Raw genomic sequence first — 14,178 nt, 5'->3', positions numbered from 1 at the left:
CTCCTGTTTCTTAGTCCCTTGATCTCTGTAGCAATAGATTCTCTCCTGTCCTCTATACTTTTTTTCAAGCCCAGTAATTTTATGACTATTATTCTATATTCTTATTCCATTATATTGCTTAAATCATTTTTGATCAATTCATTACCTGTCGCTACTTCCTGGAGTTTCTTTTGAGGAGAATTCTTCCGTTTTGTCATTTTGGATAGTCCCTGGGGTGGCTCCCAACTGCAGGGCACTTCCCCTGTACTGTTGAGTAACTTGTGTTGGTGGGCGGGGCCACAGCCAGACCTGATGTCTGCCCCCAGCCCACTGCTGGGGCCACAGTCAGACTGGTTTGTGCCTTATCTTCCCCTCTCCCAGGGGCAGGACTCACTGTAGTGGTATGGCCCCTGTCTGGACTATTTGCACACTGCCATGCTTGTGGTGCTGCTTGGATGGGATCTGGTGTATTAGCCTGGGTGGATCTGCAAGGCGCACAGGGGCGGGAGGGGCAGGCTCAGCTCGTTTTGCCATCAGTGGTCTCCTGCTGGAGGTGCCCTGCAGCACCGGGAGGGAGGCTGACCAGTCGGAGGGATGGATCTACAGGAGCACAGCGTTGGGCATTTGCCCAGTGCAAGCAAGTTCCCTGATGGGAACTGGTTCCCTTTGGGATTTCAGCTGGGGGATGGTGAGGGAGATGGCTCTGGCGAGCGCCTTTGTTCCCCGCCGAGCTGACCTCTGTCTTCCAGGGCTGAACAACTCTCCCTCCCGGTGTCCTCTTGCCCTCCCAGCTGAGAGCAGAGCTGTTCACTTTTAACACTCCAGGTGTTAAGTCCCGTTGGCTGTCAGAACTCACCGTGTCCAGCCCCTCTGCTTTTGCAAGCCAGACTCGGGGGCTCTGCCTTGCTGGGTGGGCTGGCTGCCCCTCCACCGCCCTGGCTCCCTCCCGCCAGTCCGTGTAGCACACACCACCTCTCTGCCCTTCCTACCCTCTTCCATGGACCTCTCGTCTACACTTGGCTCTGGAGAGTCTGTTCTGCTAGTCTTCTGGAAGTATTCTGGGTTATTTAGGCAGGTGTGGGTGGAATCTAAGTGATCAGCAGGATGAGGTGAGCCCAGCGTCTTCCTACCCGCCATCTTCCGAGAAGTGTCTATATACTTTTTGAAAGTATCTCTTTCAAGTAAAGTTTTTTAGTGGTTGTTCTGGGCATCACATTATAGATACATAATTTATTACAGTCTATGGGTATTGTCAATCCACCATCTGTATGAAGTATAGAAACTTTACCTCCCTTTATGTTCTCTTACCTTCCCTATTTACAATATACTTTCCTTAAATATTTCTTCCATATACATTTAGAATCACTACGTGCAAGGATACTTTTATTATTTTTTACTTTAAAGGAGAACATCATTAGAAAATAGGAGAAAGAAAAACTGTTGCATTACCAACATTTTTGCTTAGTGTATACTTTATCTTTTTTTATGTTCCAAGCAAGTTTCCTTATTTTTTTTTAACTCTGTTTAGGAAATTCTTCTAGCCATTCTTCACTTGTTCTTGGCCAAAAGGCCAAGAAGCAATCTTCTAGCCATTCTTTTAAGGTAGACCTGCCAACAATAAATTCTCTTTGTTTTCCTTTGTCTGAAATGTTATGATTTCCTTTTCATTATTGAAGAGTAATTTCTCTGGATATGGGATTGTATTAATAGTTTCCTTATTCAAGTACTTGAAAAATCTTGTGGTGCTTCCTTCTGGCCTTCATGATTTCTGACAAAAAGCTACTCTTATCCAAATAATTTTTTGCATCTAGGTAAGGTGTTTTTTATCTTGCTGCTTTCAAGAATTTTTTGTTTTTAGTTCTCCTAAGTTTGACTATGATTTATTTGTGTGTGGAATTCTTTGGGTTGATACTGTTTGGAGTTTACTAAGATTCCTGAATCTGTGGTTTCATATCTTTTACCAAACTTAGGAAGTCATCATTTATTTCTCCAAGTACTTTTTCCTCTTTCTCTTCTACTTGCTAAACTTTAATGACATCAATGTTAGACTTTTGTTATAGCCTCACAGTGCCCTGATTGTTCATTTTTGGTTTTTACCTTATTTTGTCTTTGTTGTTCAGGTTGTTTTTTTTCTGTTGCTATAATTCTTCTTTCTTTCTGTTCCTCCATTTAGTCATCCATTGATATTTTTATCTTGGTTCTTGTATTTTTCAGTTTTAAAATTTCCATTTTGTTCTTCTTTATATTTTCCCTTTCTTTGCTGAAGCTTTCTATTTATTTGTTGCAAGTGTTTGAAAATTATCAACTAAGAATTTTTACGATGACTACATTAAAATTTTGGCACTAATTTTAACATTTCTGTTATCTTGAAATTGGCGTCTATGACCTATCATTTTCTCAATCAGTTTGAGATATTCTTAGTTCTTGGTATGATGACGTATTTTTTGTTTGTTTATTAAAAGCTGGACATTTTGAATGTTAAGCTTCAATTTTAGCCTGTTTCCTCTGACACAGTATAGAAGGGGTTGGAAGGAATGTGCCACCTTGTCACTGCCAGATGAGAATTCATGTTAAGTTTCCCAACTCAACTTCCATTCACACTCAGGTAGACAAGAGGTTTAGTCATTACTGAATGGGTGTTCATGTCTCCTACTAAGTCTCCATTAACACCTTTCTGGTTGGGAAAAGTAGGGATGTCTTGTTATTCTTCCCTATGAGGCCTCTACTGACATCATGGAAAAAAATTCGTCATCACTGGTGGTAAATATCCTCATTCTCCATTAGACCTCTACAGACACCACCCAAGCTGGGCTGTAAGTTGTGCTTTACTATTGCCAGATATATTTGGAAATCCAAGTTTTTCTACATGGTCTTTAACTCCACAAGGGGAGGTTATCACCTAGTGGTGATGAAATTCTTGGCTTTTTAGTTTTGCCTCTCTGAAATCATTCTGGCAAAGGTGGAAGTGTAGACTACCCACTCAGTCTTATCTTAAGTGGTTGGGGGTGAGGGTCACAATCTTTTTCTGTGGTATTTGGATTAGGTAGAGAGGTATTGTCTAAAGTTTCTGTCTTCCCACATTGTCCTTTTTCTGGTTCTTTGGATAGTAAAATCCAACTTTTATTGGGGATATTTTATTCATTGGCTTTTCTGGTGGTCATCTTCTTTAGTTCCAAGTCTGGAATATATTAAGCAAAAAGAAAACTCAGAAAACACAATATCTTATCCATCTTTGTGCCTCAAGACCCCTAACCAATCTACTTTCTTCTACCTTAGTTTCTCATATATATAATATCCAAGATCTTTAGTTGTACCTAGTGGGAGGAATAGAGAAAAGTATATTTATTGCATCTTTTCAAATTTTGTTACTCTTCCCCATGCAGCCCAGCAAGGAGAGAAGTACCTTGAGGTTATATGTCTTGGCCTCGACTCTGCTGATGGCCAAGTGTGGGTGCTTCCACATGAAGACTCAAGGGCAGATGTGAAATTTAAAGAATCTCCAGTTTCTTCCTAGCTTCTATCTTACGCACTTTGCCACCTTCTAAAATGAGATGCTCAAGACACTTGATTAGAGGGGCACAGAGAAATACAGGTATATAAGTCTGTTTCTTGACAACGTGCATCAGTTGGAGGGAGTTATTTAGTTTTTTCCTCCTGCAGGACTTCTAATTATCATGAAGAACCACAAATTACCATGAATCATTTGAGATACAAGGTCAGCCAGCCCATCCACCTGCACTGTGGGAGGCCTGATTTTATTAGTACTAACCATGCTTGATAGATGGATGTCAAGGCTGTCTTGAATTCCTTTCACAGAAGAATCTGCGTAACATTACTTAGCAGGACACTCATTTATTCTGGCTGAGTTGTCACTGGATTTGACTTTCAGTGAAGCCAGCTAATAGAGACAATAGTAAAAAAAGTAAAAACCAAAACCCAAGCAACAACAACAAAACCCCCAAAAAACAAACAAGAAGGCGGCATAGAGTCTGTCATTCAAAGGGGACTTGAGGGGAAAAAATAGTCCCCTATTTATTTTCCTAAAGGTGGGAAAGGAATGAATAGAACGTACTAGGTCACACTCATTCTACACTTCAGTATCCTCATTCATTAGCATTCTCTAATTTGCAATCATAGTGTTTACCCTCCTTACCTCTAAGGGTTTCTGCGAGGCTAAAATGAGGTATAATATCACTCCTCCAATGATAAGTGAGTACAAATCCCTAATTATTGGCAAATTTGCATAGTCAATGCCTCCTCTGTGTTCTTTTTGCTTTCTTATATTCTTCTTACAGTTCCATTCAGGATTTAAGAAGGAAGTGGAGAAGGAAATTCCAGGATCCATGAGGTATAATGAAATAGGTCTTGTGATGCCAATTGTATTTTTTCATCATAAGCCTTGCTGGCATGAGGAGCAGAAGAAGATGGGAAGATGTAATGGAAAGAAGAAAGAGAGGTTAAGTCAGGAACTTGCATCTACTCATGAAGTATGTGTTAGTCCCTCAGGATACCCCAGGCACTAAGCCAGACAGTGGAATTAAAAGTCCATGTGGCCCAGTCCTCCACTGGATTCCCATATAGAGGGATAGACAATAAAACCAATAATAATCATACAATGTCAATATTGTCAAGGATAATGATTTATGCAACTGTCTTTAAATACCTTTAAATACCTAGCATTCTTAACTCTGCCTATATGCTCAGGGAAGCAAATTTTCACTGAGATGATCATATTCGAGCTAAGTCTTATAAAGGATAAGGAGCTAAGAAAAGAGGGGTAAGTGAACACTGGAGAAAAGTTTGCTGCAGCAACAATTTGAAGTGACAATAGAAGGGCTACAATTTACCAGCAAGGAAATTGTTTAAAAAATAATAAAGTACCAAAAAAACAAAAAAAACCAAAAGAACAAAAAAAAAACAGATACAGCAAATGCAATTTGAAAGCAAGGTAAAGTTGAATGCATTTCAGGTTAGCATAAGAAAACTTGGTCTTCAGCAGTTTCTTTTTAAGTTAGCAACATTTTATTTCGGAACAAGAATTCCCCCAACTTGCCTCTGTTCTTAAAACATCAGAAGCTTCATGTCTGAGAAAGGAGAATAAAAACCTCTTTTTCTCTTAATTCCTTCACACATATAAGCCATATGAGGCACTTGATGCCCTGGTGACTCACTCACCTATTCCCTTATTGAATTTGATAGGCCACAAGCTCTGGAATTCTCTTAAGGGTATAAAAAAGAGGACATGGAAAGATCAAGAAGCTATTGTTGAAAGTAGATGGCATTGAAGAAGTAGCATTTATTTTTGCATTTTACATGTTTAAATCCACTAGGATCTTTGTCCAAAATCTCGAATCACTGATCACAAATTCAAGGGCCACTTCTGTATACACAAGGTGTATTTATTTTGTCCACATAGCTTTTTAAGAATCTTGAAATTCATGAATAGACACTTCTCTAAAGAAGACATCCGGATGGCCAACGGGCACATGAAAAGATGCTCAACGTCGCTCCTCATCAGGGAAATACAAATCAAAACCACACTCAGATATCACCTCACGCCAGTCAGAGTGGCCAAAATGAACAAATCAGGAGACTATAGATGCTGGGGAGGATGTGGAGAAACTAGAACCCTCTTGCACTGTTGGTGGGAATGCAAATTGGTGCAGCCACTCTGGAAAACAGTGTGGAGGTTCCTCAAAAAATTAAAAATAGACCTACCCTATGACCCAGCAATAGCACTGCTAGGAATTTACCCAAGGGATACAGGAGTACTGATGCATAGGGGCACTTGTACCCCAATGTTTATAGCAGCACTCTCAACAATAGCCAAATTATGGAAAGAGCCTGAATGTCCATCAACCGATGAATGGATAAAGAAATTGTGGTTTATATACACAATGGAGTACTACATGGCAATGAGAAAGAATGAAATATGGCCCTTTGTAGAAACATGGATGGAACTAGAGAGTGTGATGCTAAGTGAAATAAGCCATACAGAGAAAGACAGATACCATATGGTTTCACTCTTATGTGGATCCTGAGAAACTTAACAGAAACCCATGGGGGAGGGGAAGGAAAAAAAAAGAGGTTAGAGTAGAAGAGAGCCAAAGCATAAAAGACTCTTAAAAACTGAGAACAAACTGAGGGTTGATGGGGGGAGGGAGGGAGGGGAGGGTGGGTGATGGGTGTTGAGGAGGGCACCATTTGGGATGAGCACTGGGTGTTGTATGGAAACCAATTTGACAATAAACTTCATATATTGAAAAAAATAAATAAAAAATAAAAATCTTGAAATTTAATTATATGTATTATTAGAATCAATTGCTTCTCTGTAAAAATCACAATACCTGGCTGTCTAGACCCAAATTTTTGTGTAACAAATGAACAGACAGTGAGGAACTACCATCTCCTGTAGATAAAGCCTGTGCTCTTCAGTTTACCATGTCTCCATTCTACTCTGTTTCCTTATACCTGGCCAGATTCACTCAATTTGTTTTTTCAATGCAGTAGACTCAGAATTTATGAATCCATATATAAATAAAGCAATTTAAAATGTATCTCACTTGATTTTAATGATGTGCCCTATCTTCAGTTTTCACAAATGCAAAACCAAAGACATAGATTTGGATACAGGTAGTTTATTTGGAAGGTGAGCCCAAGAAGCTATATTGGAGAGGGAGCAGGGAAGGGAAGGAAGATTGCCAAGAAAGAGAGGGTAAATTGTCAACTTTCTGCATGAAATATATGTGACCTTCTGAAACATAATTTAGAATGTCTCAGGGAGGCAAGAAAACTGGAGCATTCATCCACTACATTAATGCTTTCATTGGTTGATAGTCATACTTGGGAGGTATTAACTCTCCTATATGTCCAGCTTCTACCAGGTTGCTTGAGCATAGGAGGAGTGCTTGTATTTGGGAGTTGCAAGTGCTCATGAGAAGTTTCCACTACAGTTGCAGACAGCCTCAAATTGGTCCAAGTAATATGGATGAGGTAACAATAGTTCTTGCTAGATAGTGATACTCCCGAAATGGAATGTTAGTCCAGGTCCCTCAAGAGGCAGACAAGAAGATGGAGATAAGCATGCAGGAATTTAATTAGGGGAAATACCTATGAAAGAAAATGAGAAAGACTGGGAAAGCCATGAGAACTCAATGCAGGTCTGTCGTTAAGTGAGGGAGACAGGACTCAGAGATAAGGCAGCAGTGACTCATATGGCCAAGGGGCTTAAGAAAAGGTTTGGCAAAGCCATGGTGAAGTATGTGAGTCAAAGTCTGTCCTTAGAGGCATTTCAAGTCTTCCAGGAATAGGCTTGCCTTAGCATCCCTGCCATCTTGCCACTGGCTGGGTGTCATCCTAAGAGGTATGTCCTCTGCTCAAATATGATGGTTCTGGAGCATGGCTGCTGATTAACTGCCATCCTTGTAGTCAAAGGTCTTCTAAGTGCATAGTGGTGGCCACCGCAAATAGAAATAGATATATGGCATGGCATACAACATCCAATAATGTGCAAGCGTCAGGCCATGCTGGCCTGTGTATCTCCTTCAATTCTTGTTCAGTGACTCCTTGGCAACATGAAATTGGCCATGATGGGAATCTTTGCAACACAGATACTGACAAATGCTGCAAATCACGACTTTTTCTCCACTCCAGAGACTGTTGTTAAACATCTACCAGTGCCCCACGAAAAACATCTCTACTAAATGTGTCACAATGTAATAGAATAAAACCCTCTGAATATTCTTCCATTTTCAACCTTACTGAGATTGCACTTCTTTAGAATGATTCCATATTGTTTCCTCTGAAATAATGTCACTCGCTTATTTTTACCACCCAAAGAGACTTCGTTCCTTTATCTGTCACACAAGAATGTCATACAAGTGCTCTTTCAAAAAAGAAACACATGACATTTTTATATCAGTGTTTTATTGTCTCTCTAGTCTGAAGACTCAAGAAAAAAATTACATTGAAAAGCAAAATTGGGGCCCGGGTAGCTCAGTCAGTTAAGCTCTTACTCTCAATTTCGGCTCAGGTCATGATCTCACAGTTGTGAGACTGAGCCCACATCCAGTTCTGTGCTGAGCATGGAGTCTGCTTAGGATTCTCTCTCTCTCCCTCTCTCTCTCTCTCTCTCTCTCTGCCTCCCCCCTCCTTATGCTCAGTCTCTCTCTCTCCCTCTCAAAATCAATAAATCAGCATTAAAAAAAGAAAAGCAAAACTGTATTGTTATTACAATATTATATGCGGCATTAAAAATAAGAACACCTTTTTTGGTGAACATACCATCTCTAGATGCAATAATAGAGTTAAAGTTTAACCATCAATGAATGAAATAAGGTACACTCAACTTAGCAAAAGGGTGAGAGTCAATTCAGACGCCTGAATTCTAATATCATGTGTGTTACTCGCTCTTGAATTTCAGGGCACTGAATCGGTCTCCCTTCTATAGCCTAATTCAACAAATGAATAGGTAGTATTGCCCCCTACTTACTGCAAAGAGAGACATATATATCGTAGAATAACACCAGTAAAGCAATTTAGGTTTCTGAGAAGAAAGGTCCTTTATAAATAGGAAGCATTATTATTCATATTCAGGAATTTTAAACAACTCCCACAGCTTCCCTTATGATTATCTGCCATTTCCAATAAGTAACACTTCAACATTTGATGTTATCATGCAATCATAATAAAAGAATATTAAACTAGAAAAAAAAAGAAAACCAAACACACGGAAATGTCTATACATCGTATTGTATCATATCATGTAATTTAAAATTCATAAAGTCTACCAGACTGGTATAATTTGAGCCTATTCAAGTATATGCTGTCATTTTGGAATAAACATTGTTTCTCATAAAAATTAGACATTTTTATGAGGGTGTGACATTTTAAATAAATACCCTGCTCAAAAGAGAATAGAAAGTTAATGTTTAGATTAGGTGGTACCCACCTGTCAGAGATGCTGTGCTAAAAGTGGATATAGTCACTCTCTTGAGAGTACTGGGATTTGAATCGTGTATGAGGGGGTAAGAGCAAGGACGGTAAAAATTGATGTGCCTACTAGTGAAAATACGTGTTGGGGACAAAGTGGGATTTTGCTCAAAACCACATTCTTGAACTGTGCCAGGGATTTCGCTTAAAAAGGTATATAAGAATTGCAAGAATTGCACATTTGCAGAAGCCTATGTTTATCATCCTAGCCAATAGGTCTATGCGGAAGATAAAAAGACCGCTCAGTCCCCCAAATGACTTCCTATCTTCTCCTCATTAGAGATTCATTATGTTGGATCTTTAAGATTCTTTTTATCTTCAAGTATTGTCTTTTCAATTAAATATATCCTTGAGTTAGAGTCATTCTTTAAGAAAGTCTCAGTAAATATTTTATTGATAAATGAGCACCTTAATTTCTAGTTAAGAATGAAAGACCAGGGCCTTTTTGGTAGCTGTCTAGAGAGAGGAATAGAGTCACAGACGACACATCTTGGGGCAAGGATATGAAAACCAAGGGAGAAAAGAGGTGTGAAATAAAATAAATAAAATAGAGTAGGGAAATGTACAGCCTGGCCCTGTGTTTCTCAAATTATGCCATTCAAGCAGTTTTGCTGATTTCTGGGTTAATACAGTTCCTTTATATATAATGGAGGTTCTATCTTCATAGCTATGTGTTGGCTGTTTATTTTTATACACACACATGCACACACACACACACACATGCACACACGCACACACACACACACACACACACAAATGTGTGTCCTTTGCAATGAGGAACATACAAAATACATTATATATGATGCCTAATTTGGTTTTGTTAACCATTGTATGTAGTATATACAATTCATTATATCTTACAGATGAGATCACAATAGCTCAGATATGTCAAGTCCTTGGCCCCATACAAGATATTTGAATGAAGAACTGTCAGACACGAATACCCTTTACTAACCATTATGCTACAACATCTTCCTCCTAGCAACTTGTTCAAGAGATGGTTTATTAAGAAAAGTTGTTCTGTGATTCAGTATGTTTGGAAAATGTTACGTATTATAAAATCTTGGATGATCAGAAATAACATTAACATATAAAAGGCTAAAGAAATATCATATTTATCTAAAATAAAACACCTTTGTGTATCAGGTCATGATTTCACAGCTCATAAGACCCAGCCCTACATCAGACTTTGCTCTTACAGCATGGAGCTTGCTTGGGATTCTCTCTTGCTCTTTCTTTGCCCTTCCCCCACTCAAGGACATGGGTGCTCTCTCTCTCTCTCTCTCTCTCTCAAAATAAATAAACATTTTTAAAATTAAAAATAAATAAATAAGAAATAAAATCCCTTCTTGATTGTTCATGAAGACTTTAAGTTCAGTATAGAATCCTGAATGGAATTTAGAGAGATGATTCCTTAATGCCAAGTCATTTGTGTGAAACCTGATTAACTGCTGGAATTGTAAATCACTAGTAATTTTCAGGTATGTTTCTCCTAGGGAATAAATTTGGATTTTGGCTCACCAAGTGCGTATTATTAGAGGTGTTTTTTTTTTCTAGTTCTTACTAGATAATAAGCTCCAGGAGGGCAGGGAGTAAGTTTTTCATTCATTATCATATATTGGCAGTATAATTCGTGGGCCATTAAGAGCTACTGAACAGACATTTGTTGAATAAAGATTATCAATGAGGGGCGCCTGGGGTGCCCAGTCGGTTAAGCATCCGACTTTGGCTCAGGTCATGATCTCATGGTTTGGGAGTTCGAGTCCCACATTGGGCTCTGTGCTGACAGCTCAGAGTCTGGAGCCTGCTTCAGATTTTGTGTCTCCCTCTCTTTCTGCCCCTCCCCCCCACTTGTGCTCTGTCTCTTAAAAATAAATACACATTAAAAAATAAAAAAAATATTATCAATGATTAAACAGTAGAAAAGTGACTTAAAACTCAACATATTCTCCACACTAATGTCTGACATTAAAATCCAGGATAAGGGTTGTCCGTGGAATGAGGGTAAGAGGTGGTGATTGGAAGGGACACAAATGGGGCCTTCTGGAATTTTCACAGTATTTGTTCCTGATCCTTGTGATGGTTATACGAGTGTGCTCAGTGTTTGAAAATTCATCAACCTGTGCTTCTTCCCGTGTTTACTGTATTTCAATAGTGCTAGGGAAATATGCGAGATTTAAAAGTGATCTATGTTTTCATCCATTTCATCAATACCTTCTGAGTATGTCAGAGCTCATAGATACACGGAGATCGAGAATTCACTACTAACTACTGATAGACAGTTGGGTATGGTTAAAATCTCACAGTGGTAACCTTCCCTAGATGGACTTGGCCTAGGCCTCTGGACCTTTCTATGATGTTTTGGAGATTTCAGATTGTAGTTCTGTGAATGCTGGGGCTATAGTAGAGAAGGCAAGTTACATATTTTGTGTTTGGAGTTGTACTCTGTAGTTTACTTGCATCACCTAATTCAGTCCTTCCAATAATTCTACGTTGAATATTATTCTCTCCCTTTTATAGATGGAGAGAGATACCGAGGCCCAACGGGCTAACCTAACTGGTCCGAAGTTGTAGGTCAAGTACAAGGTTTGAACTCAGATTCTCTAGTCTCGAAGACCCAGACTTTTCTAAATACCATGCTCCATGAAACCAGTTCTCCTCTAATGAGAAGGAACTCTCTGTCTTGGATAAAACAGAACAAAAGAAAACAAATCAAAACAAAGAAAAAACCCCACAATTCATCAGAAATTAGACTCCAAAACCACCACGGATCTGAGATTTCAATTTACTTTCAACTCCAATGTTTGACATAAGTGAATTCCAATGATTTGCCTTTTTTTTTTTACTGTGTTAAGAATCCTTAATAAAAATATACTTCGTATGTGCTTCTCTTTTTACAAGTACTATTTCTGCACATAAGTGTAAAATATAAATGAAATATCCATAATTATCAGTTAATAAGCATGCATTCTGCTAAATTTTTTACGTATCTAATTGGCTTTATTAAAGTGTTCATGAATCAGCATCCCATCCAGCAAGTGGAAAGGAGGTTCATGTTCTTTTCATTTTTTTAAACTATGTTTAACCTTCCAGATTAGACATACTCACAAAGTTGAATGATACCCTGAATCCCATTCTGTTTACAAATAACATGTGTTAGATTTAAAATTTAATTTTGTTGAGGCGCCTGGGTGGCTAAGTCAGTTAAGTGTCCAACTTCGGCTCAGGTCATGATCTCATGGTTTGCGAGTTTGAGCCCTACGTCGGGCTCTGTGCTGACAACTCAGAGCCTAGAGCCTGCTTTGGATTCTCCGTCTCTCTCTGCTCCTCCCCTACTTGTGTGCTCTTTGTCTCTCCCTTTCCCTCCCCCCCTCTCTCTCTCCCTCTCTCTCTCCAAAATAAACAAACATTTAAAAAAATAAATAAAATTGTATATCTGTCCACAAATTCCATCTGTGGTTTGAACGGTACAATAAGTTTGGAAGGGGCGTCAGTTGGATAAAAAACAGCTTATTCACATTTGGCTCAATCAGCACATGGAACAATAAGAATAAAAGAAACAATTAAATTGCCTTTTAAATGTATTTTGACAAGGCCTTACAAAAGCAAGAGTTTTATCAGGTAAATTCTGGAAACAACTTTATTTAGGTTGTGCATTTTCTGCTTTAGTAGGGATCAGAAATTAGAATCTTGGAGAGAGTTTTCTTCTTTTACTTTAAAATAAATTGCCATTCAGATGCTGGGTAAAATCATAAAAATTGGGAGAAATCAGTCAACTCCAAAAGGTTCATTTAGTTTCTGACAATATTTCTCACACTTGCAGTGAACTCTGCAGAAAGAGACAGGTGATTAGCAAGTGTCATTAATCATGTAGGTAAAAGAGAGTGGGGGTGGGGGGGGGCTTTCATTTTCAGTGAGCAGAAACTCAGGGGCTAATGAAGGCAAAAGTCAACGGATGATGCGTAGTTTATTTATCTCATAGAATAAAGTCTGATTTGGAAAAAAAATATTGTGATTCCAGCAGCATTCTTTTATGATTATTGAAGTCATTTATTCTCCATGGCACACGAATATATCATTTGTCGAAACATATTGGCTTTTTAAAATTTATCTTTTTCTATTTATTTTCACTGTTCAAAGAGAACATGTAGCTTTCTGATCTAAAAGCATATTCAGTAAAAACTGTGGATTATTCTGCCTTCTGAGTGACTCTTCAAAGGTAATTTCCCTGCCACCAAAGGTCAGAACAAAGAGTTACAGTCTTTGTGTAACAGGTGCATAACCTGTTCACGTAAAGGTAAAAGAAAACAGATACTATTCAAACAGAATTCTAGGGTAGCCTTTGACTAGGGGAGATTAGAATACACAAGTGGAGATAGGTCAGGTAGTTCTTGAAAAATTTTGTAGGGCACTCATCAGCAGAAGAGGCTTGATCTTTCTATCAGTCAGGCTTCAGCCAGGAAATAGAGATCATACAATAAATCGAATAGGGTTAATTTAATAGAAAGAATTATTAAATAACAACAGATTAACGGCAAAGGAATAAAGAGAATGCTAAAGAATTCCAGAATAGGGCATTTTAGAAGCAGCCACTACCTCTAGGGATAAGACAGAGCACCTAAAGAAGGAACACATTAGAAGATGTTCCCTATCCCCTACAAAGGTTGAGATTCAGACTTCGTTGTAAAAAGGTAGCTTTAGCAGCCCTAATGGCAGAGAAATTTGCTGGGATGCTGCCAGATAGGGCTGGAAGGCAGGAAAGTACCAAGTACCGTGCTGGTGAGAACGACTGAAAAGCTGCTTCTAGAGGCACCACTACAATACTCTGGGAAACTACCCTCTGGGCAACCGCTGAAATTCATTTGCAGGGGAGTGTAAACGAGTGTTTTGCATGTCCGCCAAGGGCTGCAAGAGCAGGGGAAAGTACACTAGAAGAAAAGAAGTCACTTCCTCCTGTAGTGTTCCTCCAGTGCCATCAACTTACAAAGCTTAATCTTGTTCCAGCTGCAAAGAAGAAATGTTTCCAGGGTCCAGCTATAGTATCACAAAGCAGGGCAACAAAGAGTGGATTTGTTACTGAGAGGAAATACAGCGGTAAGTGGCACAACCATCAAGCATATGTCTGGGCGCACAGGCAAACAAGCACACCCTGTGGACTGCATACAAAAGTATTTCAAGATAATAAAATTATTAAGATTGGAAATTCCA

At 38.9% G+C, this 14,178-nt stretch overlaps 1 long non-coding RNA gene across 7 annotated transcripts in view; it reads right to left on the bottom strand.

Moving 5' to 3' along the window:
* LOC102899771 overlaps window positions 1-14,178 on the bottom strand; it is a 192,659-nt gene that overhangs the window by 152,558 nt on the left and 25,923 nt on the right. For 2 of the 7 annotated variants that reach the window (XR_441178.4, XR_006585534.1), the window contains 3 exons: window positions 4,133-4,381; window positions 3,749-3,877; window positions 3,094-3,157 (listed from right to left, as the gene is read on the bottom strand). The exons of 2 other annotated variants lie outside the window; for them this stretch is intronic. This is a non-coding gene — a long non-coding RNA (uncharacterized LOC102899771). Of the gene's footprint in view, window positions 1-3,093; window positions 3,158-3,748; window positions 3,878-4,132; window positions 4,382-12,592; window positions 12,800-14,178 lie in introns of those variants that run through there. 3 more of the 7 variants (XR_006585532.1, XR_006585533.1, XR_002745466.2) reach the window with 3 other exon arrangements.

Source organism: Felis catus, chromosome C2, assembly GCF_018350175.1.
Source record: "Felis catus isolate Fca126 chromosome C2, F.catus_Fca126_mat1.0, whole genome shotgun sequence".
NCBI lineage: Eukaryota > Metazoa > Chordata > Mammalia > Carnivora > Felidae > Felis > Felis catus.
This window is presented reverse-complemented; position numbering and strand designations above follow the sequence as displayed.